At 37.0% G+C, this 27,996-nt stretch overlaps 2 pseudogenes; both read right to left on the bottom strand.

Moving 5' to 3' along the window:
• LOC102168392 lies at nt 3,168-3,858 on the bottom strand (annotated as a pseudogene).
• LOC102191738 lies at nt 11,578-17,285 on the bottom strand (annotated as a pseudogene).

Genomic DNA, 27,996 nt, shown 5'->3' with positions numbered 1-27,996 from the left:
CAAAGTAAACCATTGATTTTTTCTTTTTTTCGATGACAAAGAATTTTATTTTATTTTATTTTATTTTTTTTCTGTAGGTTTTCTTTTTTTTTAATTTTATTTATTTATTTATTTTTTAAATTGTTAAAATCTTTAATTCTTACATGCATTCCCAAACATGAACCCCCCTCCCACCTCCCTCCCCATAACATCTCTCTGGGTCATCCCCATGCACCAGCTCCAAGCATGCTGTATCCTGCATCAGACATAGACTGGCGATTCAATTCTTACATGATAGTATACATGTTAGAATGTCATTCTCCCAAATCATCCCACCCTCTCCCTCCCTCTGAGTCCAAAAGTCCATTATACACATCTGTGTCTCTTTCCCTGTCTTGCATACAGGGTCGTCATTGCCATCTTCCTAAATTCCATATATATGTGTTAGTATACTGTATTGGTGTTTTTCTTTCTGGCTTACTTCACTCTGTATAATCGGCTCCAGTTTCATCCATCTCATCAGAACTGATTCAAATGAATTCTTTTTTACGGCTGAGTAATACTCCATTGTGTATATGTACCACAGCTTTCTTATCCATTCATCTGCTGATGGACATCTAGGTTGTTTCCATGTCCTAGCTATTATAAACAGTGCTGCAATGAACATTGGGGTACATGTGTCTCTTTCAATTCTGGTTTCCTCGGTGTGTATGCCCAGAAGTGGGATTGCTGGGTCATAAGATAGTTCTATTTGCAATTTTTTAAGGAATCTCCACACTGTTCTCCATAGTGGCTGTACTAGTTTGCATTCCCACCAACAGTGTAGGAGGGTTCCCTTTTCTCCACACCCTCTCCAGCATTTATTGCTTGCAGATTTTTGGATGGCAGCCATTCTGACTGGTGTGAAGTGGTACCTCATTGTGGTTTTGATTTGCATTTCTCTGCTGGGAAAACTGGTCAACCACTTGTAAAAGAATGAAACTAGATCACTTTCTAACACCGCACACAAAAATAAACTCAAAATGGATTAAAGATCTAAATGTAAGACCAGAAACTATAAAACTCCTAGAGGAGAACATAGGCAAAACACTCTCAGACATAAATCACAGCAGGATCCTCTATGATCCACCTCCCAGAATTCTGGAAATAAAAGCAAAAATAAACAAATGGGATCTAATTAAAATGAAAAGCTTCTGCACAACAAAGGAAACTATAAGCAAGGTGAAAAGACAGCCTTCTGAATGGGAGAAAATAATAGCAAATGAAGCAACTGACAAACAACTAATCTCAAAAATATACAAACAACTTCTGCAGCTCAATTCCAGAAAAATAAACGACCCAATCAACAATTGGGCCAAAGAACTAAATAGACATTTCTCCAAAGAAGACATACGGATGGCTAATAAACCATTGATTTTGGCTTGAGAAGTCTGGTTCAGTGGTCTGATGGACTGTCACAACAAGCTGTCACTGCAAACAATGGTTTCCTGGCTGTGACCACCAGCTGTCACTTCTAACATATCAGAATCATTTTCAGTTCAGTTCAGTTCAGTTGCTCAGTCATGTCCAACTCTTTGCAACCCCATGAATCGCAGCACGCCAGGCCTCCCTGTCCATCACCAACTCCCGGAGTTCACTCAGACTCATGTCCATCGAGTCAGTGATGCCATCCAGACATCTCATCCTCTGTCATCCCCTTCTCCTCCTGCCCCCAATCCCTCCCAGCGTCAGAGTATTTTCCAATGAGTCAACTCTTCGCATGAGGGGCCGAAGTACTGGAGTTTCAGCTTTAGCATCATTCCTCCCAAAGAAATCCCAGGGTTGATCTCCTTCAGAATGGACTGGTTGGATCTCCTTGCAGTCCAAGGAACTCTCAAGAGTCTTCTCCAACACCATAGTTCAAAAGCATCAATTCTTCAGCACTCAGCCTTCTTCACAGTCCAACTCTCACATCCATACATGACCACAGGAAAAACCATAGCCTTGACTAGACGGACCTTTGTTGGAAAAGTAATGTCTCTGCTTTTCAATATGCTATCTAGGTTGGTCATAACTTTCTTCCAAGGAGTAAGTGTCTTTTAATTTCATGGCTGCAATCACCATCTGCAGTGATTTTGGTGCCCCCCAAAATAAAGTCTGACACTGTTTCCACTGTTTCCCCATCTATTTGCCATGAAGTGATGGGACCGGAGGCCATGATCTTCATTTTCTGAATGTTGAGCTTTAAGCCAACTTTTTCACTCTCCTCTTTCACTTTCATCAAGAGGCTTTTGAGTTCCTCTTCACTTTCTGCCATAAGGGTGGTGTCATTTGCATATCTGAGGGTATTGATATTTCTCCTAGTAATCTTGATTCCAGCTTGTGCTTCGTCCAGCCCAGTGTTTCTCATGATGTACTCTGCATATAAGTTAAATAAGCAGGGTGACAGTATACAGCCTTGACATACTCCTTTTCCTATTTGGAACCAGTCTGTTGTTCCATGTCTAGTTCTAACTGCTGCTTCCTGACCTGCATACAGATTTCTCAAGAGGCAAGTCAGGTGGTCTGGTATTCCCATCTCTTTCAGAATTTTCCACAGTTTATTTTGATCCACACAGTCAAACGCTTTGGCATAGTCAATAAAGCAGAAATAGATGTTTTTCTGGAACTCTCTTGCTTTTTCCATGAATCATTTTAGGGGAGTGGAAAAAGTGAGCACCACTTCTTACCATGTTCTCCCTCATATTGCCAGTCTCCCTCTGCCTGTGTGCTGGATGTAGCAGAGACCATACACCAATCAGGCCCGGGTAGGTAGGCCAACAGGGAGGGGCCAATCACTCTGTTCAACTACAGCCAGACTCACCCCTATAGCAGTTCCTGTGGTTCTAGCCTGGACTCCTGTACAGGAATCTGGAAGTGGCAGCTGGAGAGGATAATAAGACCTCCTGCTGCATGAAATTGGATGAATGAATGGGTGAGCTGCAGGGGTCACTTGCAAAGGGACCAAGAGTGATAAGGAAACAACTCATTCAGGCAGTTGCTTTTGATACCTAACTCCTAAACTTGCCTGTGGCATGAGGAATGCCATCTCCCATGGAAGAGAAGAGGGTGGGAGGCCATATTCTCACTACTGAGTCTTTCTAGGAGCCAAGGCTTCAAGCCACAAACTCCTGGTTCCTTCTCTCAACCACCCCCTCTACTCTCCACTCTCACTCCTTGTGCTTCTTCTTCTTTGTCTTCTTCTTTGCTAACCTGCTGTCCTTTGATGTGTGCCTTGTCCTCTTGCCTGTATCACTCTCAGAGTCTGAGTTGTTAGAGTCAGATGACTTCCTGTCTCTATGTTTGCTTTTATCCTTTCTTTTTCTAGAAGAATTTCTCATGGGGTCTGGCTTTTCAAACTCTGTTGACTCTGTCTTTTCCTTCTCTTCATCATAGGAGAGTACTTGGTCCCACCTGGTTGCATGAAACAATCCTTTGCAAAGTGGCCCTTACAGCAACACTTCTTAGAGATAGTGTTCAGGACAGCCTCAAGGGTGATCTTCTGTTCAGTGTAATCCTGGAAGGACTGCCTCCGCCTCTCTTCTTGCTCAGTGATAATGTTGTTGGGATCAAGGTCCTTCCCAGTCCCTTAGTTCATAACCTTCATGGAGAAGGATAATTTTATCCTATCATTTTTTGTCTCTCGGCCAGTAAGCTTCATCCACACTTTGTCTCCAACATCTACTATCTCAGAGGGCTTATCCACGCGATAGGATGACATGTGAGTTCCAACCAGACCTTGCTTCCTACAGCCTGGAATTTTGATAACGGCTCCATAGTCTGTGACTTAGCAACCTCTCCTTGGAAAACAGTGTAGAGAGCAGGCAAGTTCCCCATGGTCTCGGGTCTTCCTGAATTCATCCTTAATGTTCTATAGCTTCTCCATTTCTCTTCTGCTAAAGCTAATTGAAGTATTTTGGTGTCAGCCTCTGGTCTTCCCCTTGCAGCAATAATGACAGATTTTTAATCACACAGAACTACCTCTTGTCCCTAAAGTATAATTCCAGAAATCAAGAATGGAAACCCATTATCCAAAACTATTGTATTTACTTCCTTAAATCATAATTTTCTTGGTTTCAAGGTCAGCTGTAGGACATAAACAAATGAAAGAAAAGAAACAAAAAATAAAGTTGGATGTATGGAGGTATAAATTTAAATAATCTCATTTTATATGTGTTTTGTTATAGTAATTAACATCTAAATTTATTTCCTACAATCAGCAAGAAATAAAGAGTTTGAGATTAAATCAGATTAGATTATATTTTGAGTATTCTGTTGGTCACTTTATGCAATAAATGGGGAGAGTACATGTTACTTGTTTGAAGAATATCTGTCCTACTCTAGCAACAACATCAACATTCAAGTTAGTGCCAACAAGCCCAAGTGAATTGCTTTTGAAATGTCATAAGCCTACCTTTCTCTTTCAAGGCCAATAACAGAAAAAACAACTTTTGAAAAATCACCAAAAGAAGATAAATCTGCAAAGGAAAATGGCTAAAAGTCATGTAACAGAGAAAAAATAGCATTCAAAAAAGAGAAATATGATCATAAAAATCATTTAATAAATGATACAATGAAAATATACAATGTTATGTAAATCTAAGTTGCATTTTATAAAAAAATAATTTACTGATTGAAATAAAATTCATTACTTGAAATATTTTTAATATTTCAGATTGTGTTCTAGTTACCTTGATCTTAAGGAAAAAAGAATTTCTATTTAAAAACTAGTTCCCACAAACAATGACCTCAAAATACATACTTTAATATTATAATAACATCCTAGAAGAGTTATTGGACCAAATTGTTGAAGTAAGATAAAACAGCTGGCATTATGGAATAAAAATAGTTTCCAGTAAAGAAGAGAAAATGAAGGGAGTTCACATATACTAAGTCTTGGTATAAAACACTGTGCTACTCTTATCTCATTATTTTGTTTTACCCCCTCCCCCTGAAAAATGAACACTGCTCTAGAGTTACAGGTGTGGAAGGCAAGGTTCAATGACAGTCCGTGAAAGAGCTAGAGATTTCTATCTCCAAAGGCCATGTTCTTTGCATGAAAGCATAAATATATGGAGTTTAGCCTATCATATATTTTAAACAGTAAATAACAATTTATGCCCAATATAGTCATGAATAAGCTCCTCAGCACTATCTGAATCACCAGGGTGAAGTCCCAGAGTTCATCAGGTCATTTTTATTTATAAGGATATTAACTTGATAGTGAGAGTGTACATGCAGGAATCACGTCTTGCAGCAGTGTCTAGTTTCCAGTGAGGCGCTTTGCCAAGGATACTTTGTTTTTCTCTTAACCATGGAGACTGGAAATGTGGAAAGGTGGTAAAATTTTTTGAATTAAGTAGATAATGAAAAATGCACATAAAAGATAAAAATTGTTCCATATCCAGGGGCGTCTGTACAATCTTAAGTGTATCTAAGACTCCTTAACCATCTCCAGAAATTCTAAAATAATCCATATATAGATAAGTTTGTGATACCAAATCAGTTCAGTTCAGTTCAGTCACTCAGTCCTGTCTGACTTTTGTAGACCCCATGGACTGCAGTACACCAGGCTTCCCTGTCCATCACCAGCTCCTGGAGCTTGCTCAAACTCATTTATATTGTCGGTGATACCATCCATCTCATCCTCTGTCATCCCCTTCTCCTCCTGCCTTTAATCTTTCCCAGGATCAGGGTCTTTTCAAATGAGTCAGTTATTTGCATCAGGTGGCCCAAGTATTGGAGTTTCAGCTTCAACATCAATCCTTCCAGTGAATATTCAGGACTGATTTCCCTTAGGATGGACTGGTTGGATCTCCTTGCAGTCCAAGGGACTCTCAAGAGTCTTCTTCAACACCACAGTTCAAAAACATCAATTCTTCAGCTCTCAGCTTTCTTTATAGTCCAACTCTCACATCCATACATGATTACTGGAAAAACCATAGCTTTGACTAGACAGACTTTTGTGGCCAAGTAATGTCTCTGCTCTTTAATATGCTGTCTAGGTCATAGCTTTTCTTCCAAGGAGCAAGTGTCTTTTAATTTCATGGCTGCAGTCACCATCTGCAGTGATTTTGGAACCTAAAAAAATAAAGTCTGTTACTGTTTACATTGTTTCTCCATTTATTTTCCATGGATACCAAATAGCAGCTATAATATTTACTTTAATGGTTAATTCTTCCAAATAAATGACCAAAAGTGTACCATTGTGACATTCAAAACTGTAGCATTCAAGATTTTTCATAGACAGCTCTTCCCTTTGCTGACTACCCTTTCTCTTTAACTTGAATCATTACCTAAATCTTGCTTATGGAAACTGCACTAAAAAAAAACAACATTTAACTCAACTGAATATGGTGAAATCAGTACCTTACTGATTCTAAGGTAACTCAAGGGCTCAGAAATCATTACAGTATGTCTCTGATATGTGCTTAATAATTTGGTTAACAGAGGGCAGATAGCTCTTTAAACAGTTTATGAAATACTGTTAAAAATTCTGGACCTTAATATTTGCTTCACATCTATGGAGAAATAAAAGATTATTCCATAAACAGTGTTAGAAAAAGAGGGTAGTCATTTGGAGAAAAACCATATGTTGCATCTTTACCTCACCTTTTCTCTAAAATTGGACTCATATGTCAGGATTTATAAGAGGGGGAAAAAGCAAGAATCAAAATAGTGTGCATAATATGAAGCATGAACATATATTGCAATCTGAAAAAATAGCATTCTACTTAAAACCATATATATATTTATACTTATGTTATATATGGTACATATATGTACTATACATACCCACCCATATGCACACACCAGGTATTATTTCTAGAGTCTTTTCCTTTTTACTCCTGCTGAACTTTATGAGGCATTCATCTTGGAAGGTTGCTTGGTCCAGAGGAAAGAACTAGAATTAGAATTAGTAGCTCTGAATACAAGTCTCAGCTTTGACATTTCCTAACCATATAATCTTGGGTAAGTACTCGAACCTCTTTGTCTTAGTTTACCTCAAATATAAAGCAAAGATTAAAAAACCTTATTTTAATAAAAGTCAGTGTGTCGTAGTAGCCTCAAAACCTCTGATTTGACTTACTAGGACATACTGATTTTTAATCTTTGTTTAAACCTTATTTTAATAAAAGTCAGTGAGTCCTAGTAAGTCAAGTCAGGGGTTTTGAGGCTACAAACCTAAGTCTAAGCATTTGCTTTGTTATTTCTTGGTTTTGGGTCCTTGAAAAGTGACTTAAACCATTTACACTTAATTTTCACAACTGATATCAAGGATAATATCTATCTCCTAGTGGTGCCAATAAAAACAATGAGGCTCAGAAAGTTTAAATGATTTATTCAGAAATGTAGGATAGTGACAGACAGAAAAGTCTACATCTCTTGTCTGATTAATTTTAACCTGTTCACAACATTGGCTACCCAGGTGGCTCACTGGTAAAGAATCTGTCTGCCAAGCAGGAAACCCAGGCTCAATTCCTGGGTCGGGACGATCCCCTGGAGGAAGAAATGGCAACCCACTTCAGTACTGCGGCCTGGGAAATCCTGTAACAGAGGAGTCTACTGGGCTACAGTCCGTGGGCTCACAAAAGAGTCAGACACAACTTAGTGACTAAACAACAAAAAATTCACAACATTGTAGAGCATATTTTCAAACAAAATGTCCTTGATAGAAATATGAAAAGATAAGGACACACATAAATTTTCTTAAATTGCTCTAGATTAGCATGAATATTACAGTTCCAATTATATAACTAAGAAGATTCTTACATACTTTAAGTATTTACAATATATTGACTTCAGAGTTTCTTATTAACATTTAACTGACTTAAAAGCAGTGAAAGCTTGAAACATCATATTATTAATTTCTGACATATTTTCTATCTCTGAAAAGAAATATCATTTAGTAAAATAATTTAAAAATTAAAATATGCAGGATTTATTTTTGTATTGGATTTTTGTAAGAGAGAAGGATTTGAAGGTAAGTTTCAGGATAACTAAACATAAATGGCACAACACAGGCTGGAAATTAGTATTAATAACTTGAATATATTTTAGCTTTGGTTAACAGCATATGTCCCTTTCTACACATTCTTTAAATTCAACTTGTTTTGGAATATTGGAAATAATTTTGATATTTGCTTTTCTCAAATTAAAACAGTACAATAAGTCCTATATAATAAACATGATTCTGGCTGTAGAATCCTGACAAGTCATAGTCAATCTGGCTAAGAAACTGTACACTAATTAATACAAACAGTTATCTTGAAGAACTCATATTTAGAGCATCAATGTAAAACATATCCAATGCCAAAGTCAAATTTAAGGCTATCAGATAGTTTTGTTGTTTAAATGTTTCCTTTGGTTATGACATTTTTCCCACTACCATCACATTCAATTAGTAAATTTATTTTATCAGGATGAGTTACACTTCATCCTTACTATCTAAAAGATATATTTCCACATACATAAACAACAGTCAGAAATCAATGTCAAATTATGGAAACTCATTTGAATAAAGAGAGAAAGCTAAAGGGAGTAGATGACAGTGCCATATGCCCATAATTGCAAAAATAAAATAAAAGTTTGAAAGCCTAATTGATACACAAAAAAACTATAATTGAACATTATTATTAAAGATAAGAGCAGAAAAAAGTCTTAGTACACTATTTTTCTTTTTTTTAATTCATTAGTTGTTCTGTCATGTCTGACTCTTTGCGACCCCATGGACTATACAGGTACCTCTGTCCATGGGATTTTCCAGACAAGAATACTGGAATGGGTTGCATTTTCTTCTCCAGGGGCTCTTCCTCACCCAGGGGCTGAACCTGGATCTCCCTGCATTGCAGGCAAATTCTTTACCAACTGAGCCACTAGGGAAGCCCAGATAGTACACTATAGTGAACTACAGAAAGAATTCTTTCCATTCAGGTAAAAGGTGTTTTAAGTAAAAGACTATGAAATGAAATAAACAGCACTACAAGGTGGTTAATAAATGCTTGTTTAAGGACCAGGTAAATAACCATAATACATTCCTTACTTCCAAGCTCTACCCAGAATTTAGAAACAAGTATTTGAAAAAAAACATTTCAAGATCTCTGGGTATTCTTGGTCACTGAGTTAGAACATGTTTTTAATCACTGAACCTATGCGATAATTAATGATAAAACACAGATCAAGAGCATGTACTTATTGAATCAAGGACATTATCAAATTTACTTTCATTTTTTATGCAAATATAAATGAAATAAAACCATAAATTAAAGGGTTGCTAGCACTGTGTTTTGATTTTGTATAGGCTTGCTGGGTAAAGATCTGAATTTTATGATGCTTCATAAAATTTACCCTCTATCACATATTCAGTCCACAACTTCTAGAATAAGTATGTCTTGAATATCCTAAATAACTGTAAAGTGCAGGAGTTACATATTTACAGAAATAACCAGGCAATATACATGGAATTCTGTGGTTTCATCAAACATGCCTAAAAGTAAGATAAAAAGCATTCTGATTATGACTTATAAAGATGCTTTCCACAGTATTCTCCATTTCCTTTGTCAAAACTGTTGGGACTGTCATTTTTTTTTTTAATAGACAAAACTCAAATGTAGTTATTAGATGTTATGCCTTAAAGGATAATGTCTTCAAGTGTGGAACTTCAAATGAAGACTTAAAGAAGGCCATGTAAGAGTATCATGAAAATTAATTTGCTCACAGAGAGACGTAAGCAACCAGATCTGAAGACATTCATACTATTACAATAGCCAAGCTATCAGAAGATAGTTGATAAAAGCAGGTGTCCCAAGCTATTCTCTGAGGCTTTCTGCTATCGAGGTTCAAGAAAAATCAATGGGAAAATTAATTTCAATTGGCAAAGAGTAAAAGATATTTCCTCACAATATTAATATGTACCAAGTATTTAATCACTGTAATTGCATAGACAAAACTTATTCAAATGTTTACTTAAAATGGGTACCTTTTACCACATATAAATTTCCTCTTAAAAAGCTGCATTTTAAAAGTTTATAGGGATTGTAGACATACTGTGAATAAGAATCTAAGACTCACCCATATACGGTAGCCAGGGTCATGAACTCCTTCCAGATTCATTTGTGAAGACTTTTAGAAACATGCCTTCATCAAACTAAGGTGAAGGGAAAGTTGCTCAGTCGTGTCTGACTCTTTGCAACCCCGTGGACTGTAACCTACTATGCTTTTCAATCCATGGGATTCTCCAGGCAAGAATACTGGAGTGGATTGCCATTTCCTTCTACAGGGGATCTTCCCAACCCAGGGATCGAACCCAGGTCTCCCGTATTGGAGGCAGACGCTTTAACCTCTGAGCCACCAGGGAAGCTGAACATTAATACTGTTTCAGTATTCACCAGACATATGTGGTCATAAAAAGGCCTGTTCAGGGTCCACACATAGATTTTAGGACCTATAAAATCTGTATGTTTAACAATTTTATGACATGGTTCCTAGAATTTGCACATTTGAAGAACATAATTTTTGTTTCCCCAGTCCTGATTAATGATTATTTTTCTACTCAGTTTTTCAAGCAAAATTCTTTCAGCTTTAGTTTCTATTACTCGGTGAAAGGTCCACAGTTTTACCGACTTCTGCTTTCCAGAATTCCAAATATTAGGGTATGCACTGACGACATCCTAATCAAGAATTCAAAAAAAGAATAAATACAATAAAAGGCTAAAGATCTCCTACTTTGGTTCATTACATCAGGTAATGGAGTGAAAGGAAAGAAAAATATGGCATTGGCACTTCCAATGTCATCCTCCTGGGTATAAAGGCAATAAGGTTATGTACTTTGCTCAAAAACAAAGAAAAAGCTTCAAACACTTTAGAAAGCAATTTAATATCTTGAAACAAAACATGAGCAAAAACCAAAAAGGACTTTATAATTTCACTGGTGCTAGTGGTGCTCAGTCACTCAGTCATGTGTAACTCTTTGCAACCCCACGGACTGCAGCCTGCCAGGCTCCTCTGTCCATGGAGTTCTCAAGGTAAGAATACTGGAGTGGCTAGCCTTTCCCTTCTCTAGGGTATCTTTCTGACCCAGAGATTGAACCTGGGCCTCCTGCATTGCAGGCAAATTCTTTACTGTCTGAGCCACCAGAGAAGCTCTGTGTGTGTGTGTGTGTGTGTGTGTGTGTGTATACATATATATACATGTATATATGCATACATGGACTAGATATCCCATGAGGTATATAGGGATCACACAGAGTCAGACACAATTGAGCAAATTTCACAAAAAATATATATATTCCTATTAGGGAAGCCTAATAAGCCTTTTTTTATTTTTCTTTTTTAGGAAGAGTCTGTTAAATGAAGAATTGCTTTATTAATACAAACTATTAATACATTGTAGAAGGAAATGGCAATCCACTCTAGGACAATTGCCTGGAAAATCCCATGGACAGAGGAGCCTGGTAGGCTACAGTCCATGGGGTCGCAAATAGTCGGACACGACTGAGCGACTTCACTGTATTCACTATACTATTAATACATACCCAAACTATGAAGTGCTAAGAAATTCAAATATCTAAGTCATAGCAAACAGGTGGCAATTCAACATCCAGAGTTGACAGAATGCTTGAGGGAGACTGCAACAGATTAGACTCCCACAGCGGAGGAGACATCTTCAGAGGAGAAAGGGGGCCCACGTATAACAGCTGTTCAAGCTCCCTCTCCTCATCATGGATCATGAGAGGCACTCCATTCAAGGGGAGGTGTGCAATCTGGTGCTCCTCAGGCAGGTTAATACTCTCAAAATCTAATGGGTTGAAAGGAAATAATTTTTCTATTTCTGAATAGGCGTGATCTGAGGCAGGAACATAACTTTTTGCTTAAACAGTCTTCTCAGCAATCTCTTTGGTAAAGAAAGTTGTCTGTTTCTGTCTGAGTGGTCCATTCGTCTTAACTGATTTTTCTGTAGTTCTGCTGACAGTTTCCAAAGTCTTTCTGGCAGTTTTTGGTAAAGCTGGTGGAGCATCAAACATTTTGTTAACACGTGGCGTTGAAACCTGTGATCTTCCATCTAAAGCTTTGACTGAAGGCACACACTCCATGTTCAGCCTGTCCTTAGGAGCCGCATGGGTGCCTGATTCATATATACATGTGTGTATATATATATATTATTCCTCCTTCTCTCTCTTCCTTCTCTCCATCTATCCACACATAGAAGTAGTTTTCTAAGAGTATTTCCTGGCTGGCAAAACTGGTGGTAAGGAAGATATAAGGAAAGAAGGGGTCTTATTAATACATATGTAAGAACAGTGATATAGAATTTTAAAATTTTAATGTGATCACAAATATTAATGTTTTTGAAACTGGGGAAAAGAGAGCAGACAACTAAGGAGTAACAATACACCATTTTTTTGAATTTTTTTTATTCTTTATCTATTTTACATACTATTTTGCTTCCTGCCTACCATTGTTGTCTTTCTTCTCTCTCCCTGACTCCTGACTTTTCATTCTACTTCACACTTTCTTCTTTCTTGCATTTATTAATCCATATATGATTGCTTTCTCTTCAGGTGAACAGTTTATCAAGTTTTTATAGTTATGTACTTTAAATATTTTGGAAGACACGATTTGACATAAAGTGGATTCCACTTAACAACAAGCTGTATTGTAATTGCATTTACCTCTACTTGAGTCAGACACGACTGAGTGACTTCACTTTCACTTTTCACTTTCATGCATTGGAGAAGGAAATGGCAACCCACTCCAGTGTTCTTGCCTGGAGAATCCCAGGGACGGGGGAGCCTGGCGGGCTGCCATCCATGGGGTCGCACAGAGTCGGACACAACTGACGCGATTTAGCAGCAGCAGCAGCGGCAGCAGCTACTTGTTTTGAACTTATCTTCGTCCACTACAAAAATCCTATGATAATCATTCATAAAAATTATAAGATAGCACACACAATTTCAGGGTCAGTTTTTCTGCACGTGGTTGAAAACACATGCTCTTAAGAGGAATATACATTAAGTAAAACCCAAGATTTAGAATACAAATACTCTTGGAATATAAGTCTGTCAGACTTTGCAAGGGAAAGATAAATATTTCATTTATTCAATTTGTTCTTGCCTTTAAAAGACAAATACTTTTGAGAATGGCTGATAAAGAAGAACACGCAGCACTTGGTTTCATGGAAATCGATGCTCTGTGAAGCCATTTATTAAACTGTACCTTGATTGCCTGAAAGAGTCAATGTGTCTTATAAAGAGAGGTTTCCAGGAAGCACAAAGAAGATCTAGTACAACATTTACGCAGTGCCATTTTTTTTAATAATACTAAATAATTTGTTAATATGGTTTTTCTTTCAAAACATTTTGAAAACAGAAGATTTTAAAATTGAATAATCATCTTAGCAAGGTGAATCCTTCAGAGATAACAGAAAAATCTTGGGAGATACAATTAAAATTATGACAAAGTACAAATTAAAAATTGAGTACATACTCCAGTATGAATGCTTCCACATATCTAAGACATAATTCTGAAGAAACTTACATAATAAAGCTGTCATTTCATAGACAATGTCATTTCATGAAATTACAGACTTTTCTTATCACGCTTATATTTTATTAAAATTATAAATTTACTTTCTCATTCACAGTGGTTTTAGTCACCAGTTTTAATTTTGATACTCTCTTAAGTCTCAGAAAAAATAAATATATATATGTACAATATAAGTAGTAGGTAGGTATGTGTATATATGCAATAGGTATACAAGTATATGTGAGTAGATAAAATAATCATATAGGTATGTGTATATGTACAGTAGGCATATAAGTATGCAGAGGGTAATGAATGTGCCTGTGTGTGAATGTATTGATAGGGACTTTGTTTTGACTCCACATCCTGTAAAATGTAAGTCCTCAATAAGTAGGTAATGAATGACTTAAGTTCCAAAATTTAGTATTAAACTTAAACTGAAAAATATTTTTGTGTCCTTGAAAATATACCATTCAACTATTCAAAAGTGGCTATTTCAGTTATCTTCAAATATAAACTTTTCTTCTGAATCTCATGCCGCAGGCTTTACTATTTTCTTGAGATGAATAAGAACTTCACTTTCACTTTTCACTTTCATGCAGTGGAGAAGGAAATGGCAGCCCACTCCAGTGTTCTTGCCTGGAGAATCCCAGGGACGGGGGCTTCTGGTGGGCTGCCATCAATGGGGTCGCACAGAGTCGGACACGACTGAAGCGACTTAGCAGCAGCAGCAAATTGTGGAAAATTCTGAAAGAGATGGGAATACCAGACCACCTGACCTGCCTCTTGAGAGACCTATATGCAGATCAGGAAGCAACAGTTAGAACTGGACATGGAAAAACAGACTGGTTCCAAACAGGAAAAGGAGAACATCAAGGCTGTATATTGTCACCCTGCTTATTTAACTTATATGCAGAGCACATCATGACAAAAGCTGGGCTGGAAGAAGCACAAGCTGGAATCAAGATTGCCGGGAGAAATATCAATAACCTCAGATATGCAGATGACACCACTCTTTTGGCAGAAAGTGAAGAGGAACTAAAAAGCCTCTTGATGAAAGTGAAAGAGGAGAGTGAAAAAGTTGGCTTAAAGCTCAACATTCAGAAAACGAAGATCATGGCATCTGGTCTCATCACTTCATGGCAAATAGATAGGGAAACAGTGGAAACAGTGTCAGACTTTATTTTTCTGGGCTCCAAAATCACTGCAGATGGTGACTGCAGCCATGAAATTAAAAGACACATACTCCTTGGAAGAAAAGTTATGACCAACCTAGATACCATATTGAAAAGCAAAGGTCCATCTAGTCAAGGCTATGGTTTTTCCTGTGGTCATGTATGGATGTGAGAGTTGGACTGTGAAGAAAGCTGAGTGCCAAAGAATTGATGCTTTTGAACTGTGGTGTTGGAGAAGACTCTTGAGAGTCCCTTGGACTGCAAGGAGATCCAACCAGTCCATTCTGAAGGAGATCAGCCCCGGGATTTCTTTGGAAGGAATGATGCTAAAGCTGAAACTTCAGTACTTCGGCCACCTCATGAGAAGAGTTGACTCACTGGAAAAGACTCTGACGCTGGGAGGGATTGGGGGCAGGAGGAGAAGGGGACGACAGAGGATGAGATGGCTGCATGGCATCACTGACTCGGTGGACGTGAGTCTGAGTGAACTCTGGGAGATGGTGATGGACAGGGAGGCCTGGCGTGCTGCGATTCATGGGGTCACAAAGAGTCGGACACGACTGAGCGACTGAACTGAACTGAACTGAACTGAACTATTTCACAATAAGGACTACCGACCTACAACCTATTATATAACCTAAGTTAAAAAACATCCTAATTCATTTTCTAACTTCTAGATAATCCTCCATGAACAATCATCTTTCAAAGTGTCTTTCATAAGTTATTTTTCGCAGGGTTTTATAAATAATAATGTTGCAATATTCTCATTCAAGTAATCATTTTCATAAACTTTTATACAAATAATGGCAATATTATATGAAACAAAAACAATGTAAGTCTAAAAAATTATAATTCATTTATTCAAAAAAGCATGCTCCCAAGCATTGCTCTAGGACCCAGGAATAAAAAATAAGACAGATATGATCCATGTTTTGATAGAAATTAGTCTATCAGATTAACAAGACTATGACATTATTTACATAATGATACAACACTCTTGGTCACATTCCATCTTGTGATAGAGGTGTTTTAAAATAGCTAAACATTCACAGAATTAACCTAGAATGAAGGAGCTATAAAGATATTACTAAGTATACACTAAGATTTTACTAAGTAATATATTAAGATTTTACTGAGATATCATCTAGCTTTATCTTTTTATGTGTCAGTGATTCTACATGGTCTCAAATCCCTGACCTCAACATCTGGAGATCAGGCTACTGATCAATAGAAACCTCACCATCTCCCCTCCTGTCATCAGAAGATACGTTCTCTGCTAAATACCAAGGAATGTTATAAATCTCTCTAAACAATTGCTCTCATCCTGCTTTGTTTCACTTCTCCTCTAATCCTCACAGTCTTCCTTTCATGTTTATAAACTTCCAGTTTTCTCAGTACTTTTAAACTATTGGCAAATCAGAAATTCTGAGAGAATCTCATTGACTGCCTAAATGTGTCTAAACTGGGAAAGCATGACTTCTAGAGAGGTTCATCTGAAGGGCTGAATCTAGGGTGACACATAAAGTTAGGCACATTGCTCTCAATACGTCACACCCACTCCCTCTCCCTGAGGCCATATTCAGAAGTCTCACTGTAATGGGAATAATTCTCTGATCTCCAAAATGAGCTATCTGTAAGGATGCTCCATCATTCTATGTCAAATGAGCTTTCTCACTCAAATACTACATAATCCTAAACGCAATGAGTAAACATTAAATGGTTTCAGACAGGGGAGTAACATAGTCACATTTGAATTTTAGAAAACCGTCTAAATGCATGCAAGGGAGATACACTGAATAGTATGCAACAGAAGGTTATGGTGGCATTTTAAGAGAAGGATGTTTGCTTGGATCTAGATAGTAACTGTGAGCATGAAGAAAAGTGCCAGATCTAAAGTAGAAGACAAAGTCCTTTCTGTGACCTAAAAAGCTGAAGCCGGTATGGTTGAAGAATATTTTTTTCTTGCCATGAAGTTGACTTCTAGCAGAGTGCTAAGGAAAACAAAAAAGTAAAAATACCTATCTTAGAAAGTGAGCAGTGCATTGAACAAAGAAAAAAGTAAATAAAGTGGCATAGATCACAAAGGTGGGGATAAGGGTTGCATAACGAAATATCCTGGTCAGATGATGCATCTGTGAGAACAGGTCATCTAGGTAACACCTCAAGGCAGAAAGGAATTGAACCACAGGCAAATTGAAGCAAATATGGTGGGCAGCAGGGCAAGAGGTGACAGACATCATGAGCAGGGACACTGACCCAGTGTGGGAGGGATGACCAGAGCACGAGAGTTCTGCCAAGAGGCAGCATGGGCCTGGGGGCTCTGCCCTCCATGGTTGCTAGCCAGGCTCTGCTCTCGCCTCCCTCCCTAGATGGGCCAGAGCCAGGAGAAGAACAGGTGCCAGCCCCGGGGTCCCATCACCTTGGAACTCTATCTGAGTACCTGGGGGCCCCCTGAGTTCCCGCCTCCGCTTCCAGGACCTGGGGAGCCTCCTTCCCTGCCGACCTAGTGCTGCTGTTGAGGTGAGTGAGACCCGGCAGTTGTGGAGGAAAGAGACTGGGGAGTTGGAGGTAGGCCTGAGGTCCATGCATCATCCCTGCGGTGAGGACAGAGCTGAAGACTGGAAGGCGAGATGCTGGCTCCCGGCTCCTCAGGGCCTGGCCTCCTCCTCTGAGGAAGCCTGTGAGATAGCTAGAGCTGCACAAGTCAGGTGAATGTGGGGCTTGGCCTGTGGGGCCTAGTAGACAATTATGGGATTTCGGCTTTTCCTTGAGCCAAGTGAGGGCCACTCAGTTTTGAGCAGAGAAGTAACACTATCCACTAACTTTGCTTTAATGAGGCCCCCGGCTGTTATGTAGGTATTGCTTATAGAAGTGGAGAAGTTTGTTGAGAGGATTGAGCATCATTTGGTGATGTGTCCCAGGACAGTAGTGATGAAGGTGGTGAGAAGTGGATCCTGGAGGTAGGGATGTAGATAGAGATTTTTGTAAATGGAAAAGGCAGCAGGAAAGAAACAACAATTTGTTTATGTGTTTCCTTCTCTTGCCTGGCACCAGTTCTCAAGTTAACTGTGTCCCATTACCACCTTCTCTTCTTGTGTGCTTTTGTTCTCTTCTTTATTGATGATGTTAAACAAATCAAGTATACTTGAGCCTCAACTTTAAAGAGAGTGAAATATGTTAGCTTTCTTTGGGCTTTCTTCTCAATCACAACATTCACAAAATCCCCAGAAATCAGCAGAGACCAGGATGCATAGAGTCAAACACAGCCTTTTTCAGATTAAGGCTGTGTTCCCTCTATTAATACATTGCTGTTTTATGAATTAGGTGCATTCAGTCCCTGGGAGGAAGGTTGAAAACACGTAATCGGATTTTTTTTTTTTTTACTGTTTTGAATGGTTTAATGATTACCATTTATTTTAAAATTTCTGATAGTCTTATAAGGAAAATATATGACTTTCTTATTTATCAAAAGTGATCACATCTTTATATAAGATGAAACATTTTATCAGATTATGTATTATTTGGTGTCATATGATTCTTTTCATTCTCCCATACAATGCAACCATTTATAATAATTTATGTGTTGCAATTGCTTTTTTCTTTTTAATATAGTGGGAATGATTTCTTTGCTTCACTTGAAAGAAGAAACTTTTGGTGGTGAACTGAGTGTCCAGGGAAGGGAAGGAGAGAGTTAGGGATTTATTGTTTATTGACACTTTTTAGTTTTAGATTGGGCTTCCCTGATAGCTCAGTTGGTAAAGAATCTGCCTGCAATGCAGGAGACACCGGTTCTGTAGATTCACATGTAAGTTGTAAGGAATAATATAGAAATACCTCATGTATTCTTTACCTGGTTTCCCTCATGGTAACATTTTGAAAAAAATTATGGTGCAATATCACAACCGAGATATTTATATTGATACAGTCAAGATGCAGAACATTTCCATAGCTACAGGGATCCTGTTTGTTGTTCTTTTAGTGCTGTGCTGGGCTGTCATGCCCAACTCTTCATGATCCCATGGACTATACCTGTCAGGCTCCTCTGTCCATGGGATTTTTACTGGCAAGAATACTGGAGTGGGTTACCATTTCCTCTTCTAGGAGATCTTCCAGACCCAGGAATTGAACCCGCATCTCCTGCTTCTCCTGCACTGACAGGCAGATTCTTTACCATTGCATCACCTGGGAAGCCCTGTGTTCTTTTGCAGCCATACCCAATTTGCTCCAAGTAGCTATCTTCTTCTAAATCCCAGAAACAACTCCTCTGTTTTCCATTTATGTATAATTTCATCATTTCAAGAATGTTAACATAAATGAAATTATAGAGCAACTTACCTTTTAGGGTTGGCTCTTTTCACTCAGCATATTTCTCTGGAGATTTATCTAAGTTGTTTGCATTAGTAGTTCTTTTTTATTTCTGAGTAATTTTGCATGGTATAGCTACTACACAACTACTTTAACTGTTCACCAGTTAAACATCTGGGTCATTTCCAGTGTTTAGGCTATTACTAATAAAGCTGATATAAAATATTTATATACAAGTTTTGTTGTGAACATACATGTTCATTTCTTTAGGATAAATGTCCAAGAGTGCAATTTCTGAGCAGTATGGTAGTTGAATGTTTAGTTTCATAAAAACTGAAAAACTTTTTGAAGTGACTGTACCATTTTACATTCTCATCAGCAGTGTACGAGTGATCCAGTTTCTGTGAATCCTTACCAGTATTTGGTGCTGTCACTATTATTTTATTTTAGGCATTCTGGTAACTAATATCTCGTTGTGGTTTTAATTTACATTTCTTTGCCATCTGTATGTCCTCATTACTGAAAAGTCTCTTCTGCCCATTTTCTAATTGGATTATTTGTTTTTATTATTATTATTATTATCATTGAGTTTTGAGACTTCTTTATACATTCTAAACACTTCTTTGTTGCTGGTACTTCCAGTGCTATGTTGAATGAGTGGTGAGAGTAGATACCCTTATCTTGTTCTTTGTAGATTTAAGCATTTACTCTTTAGCTATTAAATATAATGTTAGCTATCCATATATTTTTGTTGTAGATGCTTTTCATCAAGCTTATTCTTATTTTTATCATATATGGATGTTAAAATTTGCCAAAAGCTTTTGCTGTATATATCGATATAAGCATGTTGAGGTAAGGAGTTGATAGGCCCCAGATGGAACAGCTGCAAATGCTAATTCTTTGAGATGGGATACTAATGAGAGCATTGAGCCCTGGCCTGGGTGCATTCTTGCGGATTTCCCAGCTGGACACATGCACAGAGAAGGCATGTTCTCCTCAGTCTAGGGGAAGGACAAATGGAGGAAGAAGATGCCATGTGTAATTCATATTGGCTGAGATACATGCACACTACAGGACCAAATATGGAGATGATTGGCCAGAGACAACCTGGAAAACTGTCCCATGTAAGGACCCTAAGTCACCTTCATAACATGTAAGTCATTCAGAACCCACCTGTGTTCTTTCACTGGTACTTTGCTCCCAATAAACACTTTTATCTTTTTCACAGTTTTGGTTTCTCCACTGAATTCTGTCTTCAAAGACAACAAGAACCAAGGTCCTTCTTCCATCTTTTCACTGCCAGAATCAATATGAATTTTAACTTCTATAATCTGTTGATATGGTGGATTACACTGATTTATGTTCAAATACTGACCAAGCTTTGCGTATATGGAATAAACTATACTTAATCATTTCTAATTCTTTTAACTATTGTCAGATTCTACTTGCTAATAATCTGTTAAGGATCTCAGCCTCTGTATACGTGAGGAATGTATGTTTGTAGTTTCCTTTTTTGGGAGTACTGACTTTTTGCCTTATTTTGATATTTAAGTAGTACTAGTTTCATAAAATGAATTGGAAATTTTTATAATCTTTTATATTTTTTGAGTTTGTGTTCATTCTTTTTTGGTAGAATTCTCCAGTGAAACCCTTTGGACCTGGGTATTTCTTTTTTGGGATGTTCAAAATTGTGAACTTAGTTTCTTTGCTATTCATAGGGCTAACTTAAATTACCTATTTCATATTAAATGAATTTTGAGAGCTCGTGCTTCTTCTTTCTTTCTTTAATTGCTTCATTTCTTCCTTGTGTCAAATCCACTTGTGTAAAGTTGTTCATAGTATTTCCTTGTTATTATTTTGATGCCTGAAGTGTCTATTGTGATATTCTCTATTTTATTCTTGATATTAGTAATTTGCATCTTTTTTGTTTTTTTTTTCCAGTTTTGCTAGAGGTTTGTCCAATTTTAATATCTTTTCAAGAAACTAGCTCTCTCTTCTCTCTTCGTTGATACTTCTATATTGTCTTCTGTTTTCAAATAAATTTAAATCTGCTCTTATTTTTACTATATCCATCCTTCTGCTTGCTTTGGTTTATATTTGTCTTCTTTTCCTATTTTTTTTAAGATTAGACTTAGGTAATTTATTTGTGATATTTCTTTTCTAAGAGTCTGAGCGACTGAACTGAACTGAACTGAATATATGCATTTAGTGCTATAAGCTTTCCTCTCTTCATTGCTTTCGGTTTGTCCCTTAAATTTGATATGTTGTATTTGCATTTTCATTCAGTTCATTAAAAATAAGAAATTTCCTTGAGACTTTCTCCTTGGCACATGGATTATTTAGAATTGCGTTTTTTAGTTTCCAAGACTTTGGAGATTTATCTGGTATCTTTCTACTATTGATTTCTGGTTTTACTTCATTGTGGTCAGAAAATGCACTCATGATTTCTGCTCTTTGTATTTGTTTATTTCCCAGAATATGGCCTATCTTGCTGTATATTCTGAAGACGGGCATGAAAAGAATATATACTGCTGTTGTTCAGTGAAGTCTTATATAAATTTTAATTAGATCTAGTTGGTGTGGTACAGAGTTGATATACCCTTACTGATTTTTTTGTCTAGTTGTTCTATCAATTGTTGAGGAAAGATGGGTGAAATAGCTATAATTGTAGGTTTTTCTATTTCTACTTTTAGTTTTACTTACTTTTGCTTCATATATTTTGCAGCTTCTTTTTTGATGCATATTTATTTAGGATCGCTGGAATTGCTGTATTTTCTTTTTGACTCAACCTTAATATATAATGTCCCTCTCTGTCCTTGTTAGTTTTATTTTCTCTGAAGTTGATTTATTTTATTTACATCACAAGTCTCGCTTTCCTTTATATAGTGTTTATATGATACATATTTTTCCATTCTTATACTTCCAGCTTTTTATATATGAAATGATTTTCTTATTGTTGGGCCATATAGTTGGGCCATAGTTTTTAACTGAATCTGTCTTTGTGTTTTAATTGGTTTATTTATATCACTTACAGCATATTTAATATGTTAAGGCTTAAGCTTGCCTTTTTCTCCTATTTGTGTTGTTTCTTCTGAATGTATCTTTGTAGTTATTTTGAGCATATCTTTGTATAGTTTTTCTTAATTGATTTATTAATTGTTATATTGCATTATATATACATATGCATTATCACAGTCAATTGGAGTCATTCTTTTATAAAATTTTGTGAAGTATAGAACACTCATTTCTCTGTATATCCTTTATCTTCTATTTGTAACTATTTTAAATACTTTTTTACATGCATTTGGAACCACATAGGATAGTCTTATGATATTTGCTTTAATCTTCAAACTTAAAATATTCAGGAGTAGAGGGGAAATTTGTTCCATTTACCCATATTTTGCTTACCATCCATGTTCTTTTTTCCTACCTGTTGTTTCAAGGTTCCTTATTTTATCATTTCCTTTCTGCTTAAAGAAACTTCCTTTAGCTAGCATTTTAGGGGAGATCTTTTGATGACAAAGTCTCTTAGTTTTTCCTCATTGGAGAGTGTTTTCATTTCCCTTTCATTTCTGAAGAATATTTTTGTTGGGTATAAGATGCCGAGTAACAGTTCCTTCCTGTTGTGCCCATTTCTTTTGTCTTCTGGGGTTTCTGATAGGCAATAGTCTGTCATTTGAATTGTTTTTACCTTACAGATATTGCATCATTTTTCTCTGACTGATTTCAGGATATTTTCTTTGTTTTCAGCTTTCATCTTAATTATGGTATCCTGATGTGGATTCCCTTAGGTTTCTCCTGCTTGTGGTTATAATTTCTGGAGTCCATAGGTTCATATCTCTCATCATACTTTAAAATCTTCGGTTGTTATTTCTTCAAGTATTTTTTCAGCACTGCCCTGGTTTCTCTCCATCCACAACTATGACGACAAAAATAACAGATCTTTATTATAGTCCAAAAGGTGTCTGAGGTTTTGGATTTTTCCCATTCTATTTTTAATTAGTTCAGATGGACAATTTTTATTGTTCTGTCTTCCGTCATCACTGATTCTTTCTTTTGCATCTTTCTTCTAAAATTTTCATTTGGTGGTTCTTTTCATGCTTTGTTTCTTTACCAGAACTTTCTATTTATTTTCTAAATCTTTCTAAAATTTTTAAAAATTTTTCAAGATTGATCTTAAATGCTTGTTGAAATACTTTTATCATGGCTGCTTGACAATCTTTGTGAGACAGTTGTGAGTCAACATCTCAGTGTTGGCATCTATTGATTGTCTCTTTTCATTTAGTTAGAAATCTTCCTGGTAGTTGGATAATGAATGGTTTGTGATTGAAACCTGAATATTTAGTATTATGTTGTGAGAGCTTACATCTTACTTAAATCTTCTGTTTTAATTGGCTTTATTTGATACTTCTTGCTTCATTGGGGAAAATAAAAGTACCTTCTTATTACTACTAGATTGAGGTAGAAGTCCAGTTTTCCCTACTTGATCTGCATTGACACATGAGGGGAAGGACTCTCATTTTACTGCATGAGGGTGGAGCTTCTGGCTCCCCAAGTATCTACAAATGCTGCATTGGAGGGTGACCTTATTTGTATCAGGTGATGGTGAAAGTCCCGACTCCATTAAGCCTCCTTTAACACCTTGCTAGAGGGGGAAAGGGCGGGGCATCTGGTTACTACCCAGAGAGGGTTCAAGTCCAGACTCCCCATGTGATCTCTACTACAGCAATCTCAATAGGGATGTAGAGACACTTTAGTACATACTGGTGAGGGCAGAAGTCTCTCCTTCCTACTCTGCTTTTGCTATTATGGTTGGCTTTGGACTATAGTTTTGTTTGTTTTTTTGTAGTAGAGTGGTTATTATATAAAAGTATTTTTGTCTTCCTTTCTAGGGATTTTTTTAAATCAACCAAAAATATAATAAATTGCTTATATCCATGTGGTATGTAGGATCTGAATATCAATATGTAAAGTAAGGTTAAATAAGGTGTTATACTGAGAAGTGAAGTCGCTCAGTCGTGTCCGACTCTTTGCCATCCTGTGGACTGTAGCCCACCAGGCTCCTCCATCCATGGGATTCACCAGGCAAGAATACTGGAGTGGGTTGCCATTTCCTTCTCCAGGGGATCTTCCCAACCCAGGGATCGAACCCAGGTCTCCCACATTGCAGGCAGATGCTTTAACCTCTGAGCCACCAGGGAAGCGAGAGGCACTGAAATGAATTGTAGTGGAGATTAAGGCTCAGAAACTCCATTAGTCCACAACTATTGCCACCGAGTACTTAAATTCCTGGGATAGGAGAAGCTTGGGAAGTGCTAATGGGATTAAGAAATCTAAGAAACCTAGTCATGTAGTGCAAGTCAGGTGAAATAATCATTTAAACTTTTCTGATATCTGTTGTGCTCATCTAAAAAAATGAGGTGGATTGGTTAATCTTTCAATGAATTTTCCTAGCAATGTAATTCATTCGGTAGTTCTACTAAGTCATCATACATACAAAGATAAATCAATTTTTTTTCTGTTGAGTTTAGTGAAATTAAAAGAAACTTACTCAGATTTAGTTGAGCAAATCACAGTATGATTCAAACATTATTCAGCACTAACCAGTGAAAATATTTGAGAATACATTTTCAATCAGTTTAAGTTATAAATAAAACATAAATTATTTAAAAGTGATAGAACCTGTTAGAACCAATCAAAGCTTGCCTGTTCTGTGTAACTATGTCTCTTATCTTAAAAAAACAAACAGTTTGTATCAATTAATGGACCATTATCAATCCAATAAATACAACAAACAAAGCAACTCTGTAGAAAAGACAAATCATATATTTTTCACATGATGTTATAGAAAATACTCTTCAGTATCAGTAAGGTATGATCCATTTAAATTATAGTCATACCTTGTTTTATTGTACTTCACATATAATGCATTTTTGACAAAGTGATGGATGGCAACCCTTCATTGAGTATGTCTATCAGCGCCATTTTTCCAACATTTGCTCATTTACTGTTTCTGGGTCACATTTTGGTAATTCTCACAACATTTCAAAAACAACAACAACAACAACAACTTGCTATAGTTTCAGATGACAGTATTTTTTTACCAGTAAGATATTTTTAGATATGTACATTTTTTAGACATAATGTTATTAAGACTACAGTGCAGTGTAAATTACATTTATATGGACTGGGAATCAAAAAAAATTATGTGGGTCACTGTATTGCTATATTCACTTTATCGTGGTGCTCTGGAATCAAACTTTTAATATCTGAGGTAGGCCTGTACATGTAGCCAAGTGCTGTGTTTTTTTTTTTTTTTTAAATTACAGTATAGTTAATTTATAATGCATTAATTTCAAGTGTACAGAAAAGTAAAACAGTTATATACAAATATGTGTGTGTGTGTATATATATACACACATACTGTACACACACAATCTTTTTCAAATTCTTTTCCCACATAGGTTATTATAGAATACTGAGTAGCATTCCCTGTGCTAATGGCAGATCTTTGTTAGTTATTTATTTTATATATGTTAATCCCAATCTCCTAATTTATCATGTCTCACCATATTTCTCCTTCAGTAACCATAGATTTGATTTTGAGATCTATCAGTCTGCCTCTGTTTTGTAAAAAGGTTCATTTGTCTCATTTTTATTAGATTCCACATATAGATGATATAGATTGTATTTGTATTTCAGATGATATTTGTATTTCTCTGTCTGACTTACTTCACTTAGTATGATAATATTTAAATTCGTCCATGAAGTACTAAGCTTTTGTGTAGCCTTAAGTTTCTTACTCACTAGAAGTGTGACCTCTGACAACTCATATTTTCACCACTTCCTCAATTGTAAAATGATGGCAATTCAGTAAGTCCATCTTAGATATTCATTTCTGTTTTAAAGCTTTATGATTTTATGACTCAGATTCACTTATTTGTAATTTAGTTGTTTGTGGTAAAATACCAAGGATCAAATTCCATCACTAAAAGAATGCTTCATTCTGCTTTATCACAGCCATACCCAGTTATATATACCACATTGCTTCACCTTGGTGCCTTTTCCTGCACCTTCACTTTATAGTTCACTTTGGCAAATCCTCTATGCCAAACAGTTACCACTCACATGCACAGTTGACTCTTTGGCCTGATTATCAATTAGAACTGCTCTACTTCCATGATATTAAACTTAGAATATTTCCCTGCCACTTTCATATTCCCACCATTCCTTCTCCTCGTGTTGTTCAGTCACCCAGTTGTGTTCAACTCTTTGCAAACCCATAACCTGCAGCACCCCAGGATTCCATGTCCCTCACCATCTCCTGGAGTTTGCCCAAGTTCATGTTCATTGCATTGGTAATGGCTGCTATCCAGCCATCTCATCCTCTGACACCCTCTTCTCATTCTGCCCTCAATTTTTTCCAGCATCAAGAACTTTACCAATGAATCATCTATTCTCATTAGATGACCAAGATACTGGTGCTTCAGCATCAGTCCTTCCAGAGAATATTCAGGATTGAGCTCCCTTAAGATTGACTGTTTTGATCTCCTTGCACTCCAAGAGACTTTCAGGAGTCTTCTCCAGTGTCACAGTTCAAAGGCATCAATTCTTTGGTGTTCTGCCTTCTTTATGGTCCAGCTTTCACAACCATGTGACCACTGGGAAGACCATAGCTTTGACTATATGGATCTTTGTCAGCAGAGTAACGCCTCTGCTTTTCAACACACTATCTAGGTTTGTCATTGCTTTCCTGTCAAGAAGCTATCATCTTATGATTTCATGGTTGTATTCACTGTTTGCAGTGATTTTGGAGCCCAAGAAGGGAAAACCTGTCACTACTTCCACCTTTCTATTTGCCATGCCTAATGCCAGCTCTTTCACTCTCCTCCTTCACCCTCATCAAGAGGCTCTTTAGTTTCTCTTTGCTTTCTGCCATTAGAGTGGTAACATCTGCATATCTGAGGTTGTTGATGTTTCTCCCACCTATCTTGATTCCAGCCTGTGAGATGTGCTCAACATTTAGGTTAGACAAACAGGGTGACAGCAGAAAGTTCTGTGGTACTCCCTTCTCGATCTTGAACCAGTCACTTGCTCCTTACAGGGTTCTAACTGTTGCTTCTTGACCCACATACAGGTTTCTCAGGAGACAGATAGATGGTCTGGTATTCCCATCTCTCTAAGAGCTTTCCACAGTTTGTCATGATCCACATAGTCAAAGGCTTTAGTGTAGCCAATGAGACAGAGATAGATGTTTTTCTGAAATTTTCTTGCTTTCTCTATAATCCAGCAAATGTTGGCAATTTGATCACTAATTCCTCTTCCTTTTCTAAACCCAGCTTGGACAGCTGGAAGTTCTTGGCTTGCATAATGCTGAAACCTAGCATGCAAGATTTTAAGCATGACCTTACTAGCATGGGAAATGAATGCAGTTGTCCGATGGTTAGCACATTCGTTGGTACTACACTGGATTCATTTTCTCCACTAGGTTCACTGAATTCATGTCCCGCCCCTCATCTACTAAGTCCCACAATTCTAAGCAATACAGAAGAGTCACCTAACCACTGATTGAATCCCCTAAGAAGTCATGTAATTTCAGAAAAACTTTCAACTGTACCAATAATTCCTTTTATTGTCAACAGTCAGATGTCAAGCCACTATTAAGAGATCTATAAGCAGGTTCACATTTTTAATAATTAATGACAAAATCTTCCTATTTCAGATCCCATTTAAACTTACATACTGCCAAATTTCTTGAGCTTATTACACTGTCATTTGGTGCTTCAGCTTCTTACACATTATCATTACATTTTTGCACTGGTTATCTATTCACATTCCTTCCCTGATCTCAAAAGTCTAACACTAAATGCCTCGTAAATGCTAAATCAAATGACACTTTCTCTGTCATCACATTTGCTTTCAAAGCTCTTGTCATTATCAACCACCAAGTGCTTTTCAGTTTCAGGATTTTCATTTTCTACCAAGCAATTACATTTCT

Source organism: Capra hircus, chromosome 1, assembly GCF_001704415.2.
Source record: "Capra hircus breed San Clemente chromosome 1, ASM170441v1, whole genome shotgun sequence".
Classification (NCBI taxonomy): Eukaryota; Metazoa; Chordata; class Mammalia; order Artiodactyla; family Bovidae; genus Capra; species Capra hircus.
This window is presented reverse-complemented; position numbering and strand designations above follow the sequence as displayed.